Consider the following 12712-nt stretch of genomic DNA (forward strand, 5'->3'; position numbering starts at 1 on the left):
ATATAACTATATATAATATATATGAAATTTATACATAAAAGAAATCAAAACGTTATTAAGAGATGTTAAAGAAGACCAAATTAAATTAGGTTGGTTTATTAGAAGAAGTAATACCGCTAAGATGCCAGTTTTCTTCCAGTTTAACGATAGCCCGGGTAAAATCCAAGTAATAGCCCAAGCTGAGCATTTTAAGACAAAACAAACTGATGAGGGGTTCTTGCTCTTTTCTTCTATGGTTCTAGGATCAAACTCGTGGCTGTGAGCATGTCAGGTTAGCACTCTGTCACTGAGTAAGCTTCAGTCTCAAGCCATATCTTAAATCTTTGTGAAAGATTGAAAAACAAACTAAACCAATCAGAAAAACCAGGAGCAAAAATAAAGGATGTAGTCTCATCACAATAAGGACTATAAAGTAACAATGAACAAGTGTGGTGTTGGTGCAAGAATAAATAGAAAACAAAAATAATAACAATAGAAAGTTTAGAAATGTCTACATAGTTTAAGGATTAATTAGTTTTTTAAAACTAAAGTGCCAGAGAAATTTAGTGGTATAGAGAAAGCCCGTTCAACAGATGGTGCTGGGACACCAAATAAACACACAGAAAACAATGAGCATTGATTCCTACCTTACATCATAAATAAATGTTAACTGAGATTGAATGAAGCCCAACATGAGAAATCACATTTCCAGAAGAAAAGAGAGGTGCTAGCATAATAAACTATTCTAGTATCGTTCCTATTTATGTTTTTATTTAATAATTTCATACATGCATACAATGGATTTTGTTAATTTTCCACCCCTCCACTCTTACTACTCTCATCCCCTCCCTCTCCAACAGAAATCCTTATTCCCAACAAGGAGAACATCTCAATCTTGGAATGACCAAATGCTTCTCTAAAAAGATATACACAGCACTGATCATTAAAAATGTGAAGTGAGAAAAGTTTTAAAATCTTCAAATCACTAAAGGAATAATTACTGAGGATAATCTATAGGTAAATATTTTTTTTAAGATTTATTTATTATGTATACAGAAGAGGGTGCCAGATCTCATTACAGATGGTTGTGAGCCACCATGTAGGTGCTGGGAATTGAATTCAGGACCTCTGGAAGAGCAGTCAGTGCTCTTAACCTCTGAGCCATTTCTCCAGCCCAGGGGGTAAATATTTTCAAAACTTATTTTTTTCTTAAGGTGCTCGTAGAAGGAATAAGTTAGAAGGTCCCACAAAGTACAGAAGTAAAAAGATGAACAATTCAATTTTATAAATGAGTGAATTTTGTCCAGACACGTGCCCAATAAACACAGGAGAGTATGTTCAGCTTGCAGAAGGGGGCACTGGAACTACAGGTTACAGTGTTCACCCATGTGGATGTCTAAAGGCGACAAGACAGTGTCAAATATCAGACAGGTGACAGTGCGTCCAGAACATTCATAACTGCTGGTGGAGATGTAAAGCAGTCAGTTGAATTTTTTTTTTGGGGGGGGGGGGACAGAATTTCTATCTCCTTAAGGAAAAATGTTTCCATGTTTGTAAAAATAGTAATTTATATAAAACAGACCATGTAATTGCTCTTTACAGCAATCATATTTAAGAACTTGGAGAATTTTACAGATGTTATGTTAGATAAAAGAATCCAGGAATAGACCATCATATACTGTGTGATTCTGTATGGGACATTCTGGAAGACATGGAACTAATTTAACTTGTGGGAAAAAGTTTGGTTGTGATTGCTTCTGGGACAGATGCATGATGTATTGGGGAGAGGTCCAGAGTGGAATTTCTCAGGGGGAATAAGTATGTCAGAGGTGTGGTTTTCTATGGTACCAATATTTGTCAAAATTTATTAAGTCGTATACTTAAAGTTTGCATAGCTTAATGCCAAGGAAAAACACTACAATGCATATTTTGCCGTTTACAATGGTATGATAATTGGTACTGAAACTACTTTTTGGGTAGTCTAAGTTTGGGCAAATAAATAAATACACTCAAAATAATAGGAACTAGTTTTCTTACTATTAAAGGAATTAAAACATTAAATAAGAAAAGTCTAGAAAAACCCTGTGTTGCTGAATTATGATGTAAGGTATTAGAAAAATGCCTGTAAATGCATAGATATACATATGTGCACACTTGGTAAGTTCACTTTTATCTCCAAGCGTTGTAAGCTTGGAAGTTCAAGGCAAAAAGACACACTGTCAATGAGCACCAGCTCCCAGGTCTTCATTGTAGATATTTTTTTCCACCTAAAGAAACCAATGGTTCTTGAGATGGCTGTCCCCCTTAGTCAGGGTGAGAGCAAGATGAAGCTCAAAGCCTCAGAAAGGAAGGAAATGGTTAAGGAATGTAGGGGATCTGGGAGAACACAGGGGTAGTTTCAGCTCTGAAGCATCAGGACCTTGGAGGCTGTCACCTTCCCAAGGCTGTGTCACCTTATAAGAACATCCACAACACAAAGCGCGATCGATCATTAGTGAGGTATTTTGAACCCATTGAAGAACAATAACCACCCTGAAATCTGTGGGAGACTCGTGGTCCAGAAAGATACACCTGCTGTGGTCTGTTTACTGGGAAAAGAAGCCACTGGAACCCTGGACAGAATGGACCACCCAAAAGGTGATTGCAAACTGCATTTGTGTGACAATGAGGAGGACCCCGGGCCACACACCTCCCTGGGCTTTTCCTAGAGAGCACTACTAGCTTCTCTCCTTGGCTTGTCAGGAATGATCCTCTCACAGCTCTGGCAGGGACAATACCAAGCAAAGGACATTCGAAACATAAAAGTGTCCTTGGGATAGGACTTGACCAGCATGCAAGTCTGAAACTTTCCCATAGACAGGATGTGCCGTTATTCCCATGTTGCCTTACTTTACCAAAGAGAAAATAAAAACATAAACAATCCACAGGAGCCAGGCTTTAAAAGGAGCAGACTAATAACTCTAACCCAAAGTCTAGCACAGCAGAAAACAATTTACCACTGGAGAGATTCTTCTGATACTCACATCCCCCAGACACAGGCCCACAAGAAGACTGGAATTTAACTAGGCTGTTATAAATGTTTCCCTCCTCAATACCTTAACCGTATCAAACTGGCTAAGCATAATAAATTAGATGACAGCTGAAAGCTGCAAGGCAATCTTATACTGAGGAAGTGTACCTAAGAAAGTCTCGAATTCAACAGGACAGAAAAAAAATGGCGGTAGATGCTTGCCGAGAGCAAGAGTTTCTTTTCTATGTTCTTTTTAGCAGTTTTTAATTTTAGGTCTGATATTTAAATGTTTTGTCCATTTTTGTGCTGCATAAATGTAATACTATGTTGATTTGTTCATTAAAATAATATTGACTAAAAGAGGACAGGTCACATATTAAAAAGACAAAGATGAAGAGGCCATAAAAGTAATTTGAAGTGTCTGAAGTGTCTGGGACTGCTATGCACAGCGTATGGTAAACATAGCCCAAAGGCCAGACTGATAGGTTAACAGAACTAATTGCACAGGATGATCATCCCAGCAGCACTCTCATGACACAGATGCTGGAACTCTTAGGACAGAAAATTGGAAATGGCCGTGATTAGTACGCTAAAGGCATTAAGGGAAAATGTAGACCTCACGCAAGAAAACATGGGCTGCATTACAGAAATGAAAGCTCGAAGAAAGAATTAAACTTTAAAAGTTTCAACACAAATAAGTGTTTTTCATAGATGTATCGACACCTTTGGAATGGCTGAGAAAATAAAATCGATGATCAAGAAGCCAGGCCAACAGAAACATTGTAAGCTTACAAGCAATAGACAAAACAAAAACAACCATGAAAATACAAACATTGGGGGATATATTATAATGTGTTGAATGTATGCAATTAGAACTCTAAATGGGAAGGAGGCAATTGGGCAGAAGAAATAGCTGATGCAAAAATGACTAAAAATGCTTAAGTGATAATGATAAACACCGAACTACAGATTCTAGTAACCCCAAGAACAAAAAAATAATATTGGTAATAAAAGTAAAAGGAGAATCAAAATAAAACACCCCAAACAACTTAGGCATATTATATCCAAACTATAGAAAGCCAAATATAGAGAAATGATACCAAAGGAAGCCACGGGAGAAAAATAACCTCATCAGTAGAGAAACTGAATTTGATATTACTATAGCCTTCTTCAAGAATGCATTGGGTGATAGAATTTAAAACACAGACATGACTAGCTGAACCGATGACAGTAATAAGTGTGGGAGAGAAAAGTCAGGAATACTTGAGATACCTGTACTACATGTTTTCTAAATATGGATTTATATATTTGATATATATTACAAATGTGAGGGCAACCAGTATTTTTAAATGTGACATTGATCAACATTTATGCTGATATAAATAACTGAATAAATACATGGAACAAATAGATAAGCCTACTGCATAGAACAATTTCATGTACTATGTATGTTCTGTCCCGAGTTTTCACAGAAGTAGCACATTATTACTCCCATTCTTTATGTATGAGTTGAACACTGAGTTTTTTCTTCCCCAGAAATATGGTGTGAATGGAACAAAGTAATTGTGGAGTGAAGAAACCTGACAAACACTTGGTTTGCCTGTGTTGGCCAGGTGGTCAGTTACCATCAACAGCAATATATCATATTGATGACCTACAGTTTTCACACGATATGGTAAAAGTGCCACTTTATCTTCATTATTGCCCTTCTAAAAACTCATAACCTCATGTGACTGGAACACAAAGATCAGGCAAGTCTTAACGAGTAAATGTTACACAAGGTGCCACACTAGAACCAAAAATTGTCAAGGTCATCGAAAAATTTAAAACAGAAAAATTGCTATAGTTTAAGGAGATAAGGGATAAGGTGACTAGATGTATTATATTATTCTAAATGGAATCTTAGAATAGTAAAGAAGAATGTTAGAAGAAAAGTAAGAAAATCTTATGAAAGTATGGAATTCAATTAATTTTTCATACCTTTAACACATTAGTGTAAGGTAGTAGGGGGAACTGTATAAATGACCAGATTTTATTGCTAGGTCTGTGGCTATTTTAAATGATTATTTTTAAACCCATAATCATGGGTTTAGAGAGGTTCCTATTAGTCAATTATGGAAAATGTATTACTGAAATAAAATAATATAGTGGAGGTATGTGTAGATACATATAGCTCAGTAGTAGAGCACTAGCATGTACGGGACCCTAGCTCTGTAGCACAATAAAAACAATATGACACTATATACAGTCCATTGATTGTAATTCATTGGATAAAATGAATGACTCCTAAGTTTCTATAAAATAATTGGCATAGAAAGGTATCCTTTTCTTTATAGGAGAATGTGGATCAGTAAAGATAGAAGGAACTACGGGGTTAGACTATTGCCAGTAATGGGAATATAGTATCACCAGTGGATTCAAAAACTAGTGAATAGAAGAGTTAACTGAGGAATAGGGAATTTGTACATTACAAAATATCAGCTTGCTAATTACTAATTAATCACACTGGGAGGGTCATTAGCTTTACAGCTAAGGAACCTGGCAGAAAACAGTTAAACTGAGGGACTACAGTTGGCACTCCTGTTACTGGGATGGTTAATTGCAAGGGCCTCTTGATACAATGTATAAGGTAGTATCCAGAATCACATTTGTGACATTCCTGTGGATAAACGCATGATCTAAGTCTAGGAATGAGGAAACAGAAGATGTATCCAAACATAGAGGCTTGACAAAAATTGGCTCTGGAGTCTTCAACATATTGGGGTCAAAACTCAAAAACCAAGGAAACTGCTAAGGTAAAAATGTGGTTCTCAACCTTCCTGACGCTGCAAACTTTTAACACAATTTCTCATGTTGTGGCGACCCCAACCATAAAATTCTTTTCATTGCTACTTTATATCTGTAGTTTTGCTACTGTTATGAATCATAATTTAAATATCTGCACTTCCCAATGGTCTTAGGCAGACTTTGTGGAAGGGTCATTTGACCCCCAAAAGAGCTGCAACCCACAGGTTGAGAACCCCTGCATTAAAACAATGCTTCTTAAATATTTCCATCTGTAACCTTCCCAGATGTGCTTTTATACAATCTATGGTATACAGACATAAGAAATAGGTACAGAAGTTTAATATTTACTAATAATAAATCATAAATACTTTAAAAATTATTTTGTATACATAAAATTTTTTCAATTTTGATTAAGGATAACAAACCTGCATGTTAGTAAGATGGATGGCTATGCTTACTTATTTTTGCATAATGAACTAAATCTTGGCTGAATATTTCATCTTTCCGGTCAGAGAACAACTTCACCATTTTTCAGAGCTGATCAATATTTTGACTTTAAAACTGTCAATGTTGAGAATGCTGCTCACTGCAAATACATAGTGCAAATGGCAGAAGAATGTTAACTGGGCTTTTCAGAAACTGTAGGAAATTCTGTTCTAATGCCTTGCCAAAACTGACTTGTTGATTTTTTTTTTTATGAAACTCAGGTTCTAACACAATACCATCCAAAGATATACTAATTTGTTTTGAAACTGCTGATGAATGGCAGCATGAAAATACTAAGTCTTTGCTGTTTCATTATTAAACTGTTAAATTTCCATAGGAGCAGAAAACTTTGTATGTACAATAAAACACTGCATTTTATTCCATACAATAGTCTGGAATCTGAGCTAAGGTGCTTTAAGCAACTTTGGTGGGTCTTGCATGGAAGGATGACAGGCACAGGCAAGATACACATTTTTTTATGTTCAGAACCAAGGTTTTTTTGTACATCTTGGTGATGTATGCTTAAAATTTTATGATGGTGTGGACCTGCAATTTAAAAAAAGTGTAGACACCAGAGCACCAAACACCAGCCCATTTCTTACCAGCTTCGAGTATGGTTATTGGGGTGACTCTTAAAAGTGACATTAGGTTGGAGTGCTGTGATAACCTAGGTTTCAAATTTATTTTGTCTTAGAGCGACTCCTCATTTAATTGATTGATATGCTAGGGGCATCCCAGGACAACTTGACAAAGAATAAACTAAGCTCGCAGATTTTTATAGTTGCAGAAAAGATAGCAAATCTATTTTCCTGCAAAATCTATAATATAATTGCACATTCAAATTTAAGACATGCTGGTTTAAAAAAATGTTGTATCTAACATTATATAAAACCTTGTTTGAAAAAGTCCCAATGATAAGTATCCTTATTAACAAACTTCCAAGCATCATTCTGAAAATCAAAAAGCCTTAGATGATGAGAACAAAAGAGTATACAGAAATATTTAATGTATTACTTTCAAGCACAAAGTAATTTATGCCAATTCCTATTTTGGGGTGGGGAAGTCTCTTTTGGGATATCGACAAATGGTGTTACTTGCACATGACTAGATGCTTCCAGAGTTTGAATATTGCAGTTTTTTTTTAAATACCCATTATAATGAAACAACCTCTGTTTTAGGCTAGTGTCACATTGGAACCCACTGTTATTTCTTAGTGCACGTTTCAAATGTTAAAGTTAAAATTAAGTCAATAATTGTTAAGAAGGATGTCAAAAGATCCCAGCATTGACTAGTCTCTGCCTCATGAGCTACAGCCTGAATTGGAAGTCATTTTGTTGTTTTAACTTAGATCCCTAAAATGACGTTTCTTGTTTTCTACAGAGAGCATATGTGTCTAGGGAGTTATTAATTTTTACATATCAGCCACGGATTCCCTTGTCCTCCCTCCTCCCACCCCCCAGCCTTACCCCGCAATGCTCCCCCCATTCCCACCTCCTCCAAGACAAGGTCTCCCCTGGGGAGTCAGCTCAGCCTGGTAGACTCAGTCCAGGCAGGTCCAGTCCCCTCCTCCCTTCATCCAGGCTGAGCAAAGTGTCCCAGCATAGGCCCTAGGTTCCAGAAAGCCAGCTCGTGCACTAAGGACAGGTCCTGGTCCCACTGCCTGGGGGCCTCCTAAATAGTTCAAGCTAATCAACTGTCTCACTTATCCAGAGGACCTGATCCAGTTCCATGAGGGCTCCTCAGCTATTGGTTCATAGTTCATGTGTTTCCACTAGTTTGGCTATTTGTCCCTGTGCTTTTTCCAATCATGGTCTCAACATCTCTTGTTCATATAATCTCTCCTCTCTCTCTCTTGCCGATTGGACTCCTAGGATATAAGTTTTCAAAGTACCTCGTAAATATCCTCTGCATTTCATTGGAATATGTAGTAACCTCCAGTTTTACATCTCTGGTTTTTTAATTTTGACCTTTTTTTCCTTTCCTTTAGTTAATCTACCTCAGGATTTGTTAATTGCATTTGTTTTTCCAAAGAACTACCTTTTTGTTCAATCTTATGTATTGTTCTTTTAGTATCCATTTTAATAATTTCTGCTGCATTTTAAAAAATATTTCTTGGCATCTAGTGCTTTTGGGTCTTTCTTGTTTGAGATATTGAGATGTACCATTAGGCTATTTACTTGAGATCTTTCTGGATTTTTAATGTGTATATTCATAGCTATAGAGTTTCCTCTTTGGACTTCCTTATTCATATAACAAAATGTCTGGTAATTATGCTTTCATTTTCTTCTGATGCTAAGATTTCTTAAATTTTCCTCTCCTATTTTTCAAAGATCCACTACTCATTGAAGAGTGTATGGAAGTCCCCATGCAATTGTGTGATTTCTGTGCTTTTTCTTGTTATTTATTTCTGTTTTTTATTTCTTTTTGATCTCATACAATACAGTTAACTATTTTTTTTTCTTTTATATTATTAGACATGATTTGTGGCTTGAATGTGATCTGTTTTGAGGAAGTTCCATGGGACTAAGAAAAAAGGCCATTTTGTATCTTTGGCAAAGAATAGTTTATATCAGTTAAGTTTGTTTGATATAGGTATAGTTTAACTGTAAGTTTTCTTTATTGATTTTCTGTTCAGATGATCTACCTACAGATAACATTGGGATATTACAATCACCAACTATTATTGTATAAGGGCCTGTCATAATTTTATTTTTGTTGTTTAATTAAATTAGGAATACCAGTGTTTGTGTGTGTGTGTGTGTGTGTGTGTGTGTGTGTGTGTGTGTGTGTGTGTGTAAATAGTATTTTAAGGGAAATGACACAGAAAATTGAGAGAGAGAAATTATGTTAAATGAAATAATGGAAGAAGAATATGGGGGCTTGAAGGTAATGTTGTTGAGGGGATGAAGCAAGAGCAAGAGATTATTTTAAAAGAAATAAATAAAACGGTGTTTCTTTAGAAAAAATTATTTTTGTCATTGAAATAGTTAAAAACATTGTCATATAATGTAAGATGGGGAATTAAAAACAAATGCAAAGCTTTTAAAATCCCAGTAGTACTAAATATAGAGAAGACAGAAAAAAAGCAAATATAGAGACTGAAGAGAAAAATAACCAAGTAATTGAGAAACATCTCAATGATGAAAAATGCATAAGCACAATAGATTAATGAAGTGGAATAACAAAATAACAAAGTAATTAAAAATAAATAAAGTAAAATGCTGCCAAAATGCTGGGAAAAAATAGTTAGGGTGAAAAAATAAGAAAGCAACGAGGCTTCATTCTTGGGTCTTAAATGATGAAGACTACCAACAGATGCCTGCAGGCAGGTACATCAATTAAACTCTCTGATTCTTTCTTAAGGCTTGGGTGAGTGCTGAGTTTGTTTTGGGCACAGTATCTTCTAGAGCTGTCTTCACTTTTATAGCTCTCCTTCACATTCCAGGGGCCTCTGTTGGGCATGTCAAGCTTTTTAACCAATGGGTTGGACAGATGCATAATCCTATGGAGACTCCCTAAATCACACCCCTGGCTGATAACATTCTAACTGGGGCCTGTCTCCCACATAAACTGGGATTGAGGGAAGCAATCACAACGTGGAAATTGGTACAGATTAAAGAACCTTTGCACATCACAATCTCCTGAAATTCATCGTTCTACCTGAGGGATACAGCTGTGGGTACACCTCTGGAGCTTTAGGCTCTACAGCAGTTATCTCTATCTCTCTCTCTGTGTGTGTGTGTGTGTGTGTGTGTGTGTGTGTGTGTGTGTGTGTGTGTGTGCATTACAGATTCCTATCTTATTATGTATCTATTTAGGGATAAGGCAGTAATTCACATTGATGGTCACCATAGTAGCTGATAGAGAAGGACAACAGGTAGGATACCATATGTGGCCATGTGGTAGGTGGGTTGTAAGCATGACTTTCTAAAAGTTCTTATTCAGCATCCCCCAAAAGAAATCAGAAGATACATTGGACAAAATTAAGGTTGCAAGACTTTAAGTATTATTGACCTTTCAAAGAAAATTAAGCTGGGAAATAAGACTGAAATACAACACTAGATTTAAAAAGTCAATTTACATGGGAGTTGCACTTTTGATTCACATACACAGGAAAATGAAAATTCTGGGAACTGCTGTGTGGATGTGTTAAGTTTAACACCTTATACACTGTGGACATGGTAACAGCTGGGGATATTTCACAACGTGCATTTCCCCTCTTTTCCTGCTAGTGTTCCCAATCTTAGCTTAGAATGCTTGTTTGGATGAACATTTTACATTAATTTCAAGAGTTCTAAATGATTCCATGGGAATATCCTGATATTTAAACATATGAATCCAAATTAAAACATTATTGACAACAACCCATCAAAATTTATTTTACCTTGAAGTATTTTATTAAGTTATTATTATTATTTGGATAATCATATCTAAATGATATAGGTAACAGAATATTGATTTTTTTCTCTTATGTTGTAATCTGGACATTTCTTTTTATAACTATTTGAAGAATATGCTAAATCACTCCTTTCAATTTCTGGGGCTGAATTTTCCTTTTATAAGTGACCTGACTACTTTTCCAATGGTATCTCTTTCTTTTTCTCAAAAGCATAGGTAGTAGTTGAATTGGATTTCTTTCTAAAACACAGTTTAGCTATAAGGTACTAAAAAAAGTCCATATCTTTCATAGTTCATATATGTGTCTTAAATGAGTGATTACATCAGTGGGACTATAAAGATGTTGGGTGATGTAAAGGAAAAGAAGGAAAATCTTATGCCATGAGTTTGAAGAAAGTTGTAGTAAAAAAAATACTGCTGTTTAACTGATAGGAGCAGATATTGAGACTCACAGCAAAACACTAGGCAGAGTCAGGGAACCCCATAGAAGAGGGGAAGGAAGACTGTAGGAGCCAGAGGGGTTGAGGACACCATGAGACCATCAGCCACAGAATCAAGTAAGCAGGGCTCATATGGTCTCATGGAAGCCACAAACATGGATACTGTATGGGTATGAGTTAAGTGTTCTGCATATATGTTATGGTTCATTGCTTAGTGTTCCTGGGGAATTCCCAACAGAGTGGCAGATATATCTCTGATGGTTTTGCCTGCTCTTGGGACCCTTCCCCCCCGACTAGGTTGCCTTGTCTAGCCTTGATATGAGGGTTTGTGCCTAATCTTATGGCATCTTGTTAGTCCATGTTTGGTAGATATCCCTGGGAGGCCTGTTTTTTTTTTTTTAAGGGAAACAGAGGAGGAGTTGGTCTTGGGGAGAGGGGAGGTATGGGGAGAGACTGGGAGGAGTGGAGGGAGGGGAAACTGTGGTTGGGATGTAATGTATGAGAGAAGAATAAAAGTAAAACAAACAAAAATACTGCTGTTTATTAAATGTACATGATTAAGTTAATCCCTTAAAATTAAAGCTTCAGGCATGACTTATATGACATTGATGCTAATATTAATTTGTAATCCAACTTATTTTCCTGAACTTGAGGCCCATATGTGTTGGTGTGGTGGTTTGAATAAGAATGGCCCCCATGGGCTCATATATTTGAATTTTTAGTAGCCAGGGAGTGAAAATGTTTCAGAAGGATTAGTATGTTAGGAGGTCTGGCTTTGTTGCAAGAGGTGTGGCCTTGTTGGAGGAAGTATGTTGCTGAGGGTGGGCTTTGAAGATTCAAAAAGCCTACACTAGACTAAACATTACTTCCTGCCTGTTTGCTAGCCTGCATGCTTCCATGCTTGCTCCCTGCCATGATGATAATGGACTAAGTTTCTGAAACTGTGAGTAAGCCCTCAATTAAATGCTTTCTTTTATAAGAGTTATCATGGTCATGGTGTGTCTTCATAGTAATCAAAGAGTGACTAAGAGCATTAGGTATTCTACAGAGAATCATATCAAAATTGTTTTAATATAAATTTGATATTTTGCCATCACATTCTTGAACCACCTTCTCATGGGATTAACCCTAGAACCAACTTAGGCATTCAAGCAGACATATATTAATCTTATTTTCATTTATACTTATGTAGTATATCTTCTCAAGATCACCAAATTTTGAGTTTTTTCTATTTGCAAAAGTTTTCTTAAATATAGTTTTTAAAGTCTCTTTTTCATTTGGTACTTTCATCCAACTTACCAATTTCATTAAAAATAATACAGTAGGCTGGGAAGATGGTTCATTTGTCAAGTGCCTCACACACATGAAGAACTGATGTGTATCTCCAGCACCTACATAAAAGCTGGATGTAATGGCATGTGTCTGCAACCCCATCGCTGGGAAGCAGAGACAGGCAGAACATGGAAGCTCATTGGTCTAGCTAAATCAAAGACCCTGCCTCAAAAAATAAGGAGAAAGCTTAGAGGGAGACACCACCCATCTACCTCTGGCCTTCACATGTTCCACCCCACAGCACACATTTGCACATGCACCTACATGTACATACAAATCT

The sequence above is a fragment of the Peromyscus californicus genome, unplaced genomic scaffold (assembly GCF_007827085.1).
Source record: "Peromyscus californicus insignis strain IS unplaced genomic scaffold, ASM782708v3 Scaffold_9__1_contigs__length_137607984, whole genome shotgun sequence".
In the NCBI taxonomy this organism is placed as follows: Eukaryota; Metazoa; Chordata; class Mammalia; order Rodentia; family Cricetidae; genus Peromyscus; species Peromyscus californicus.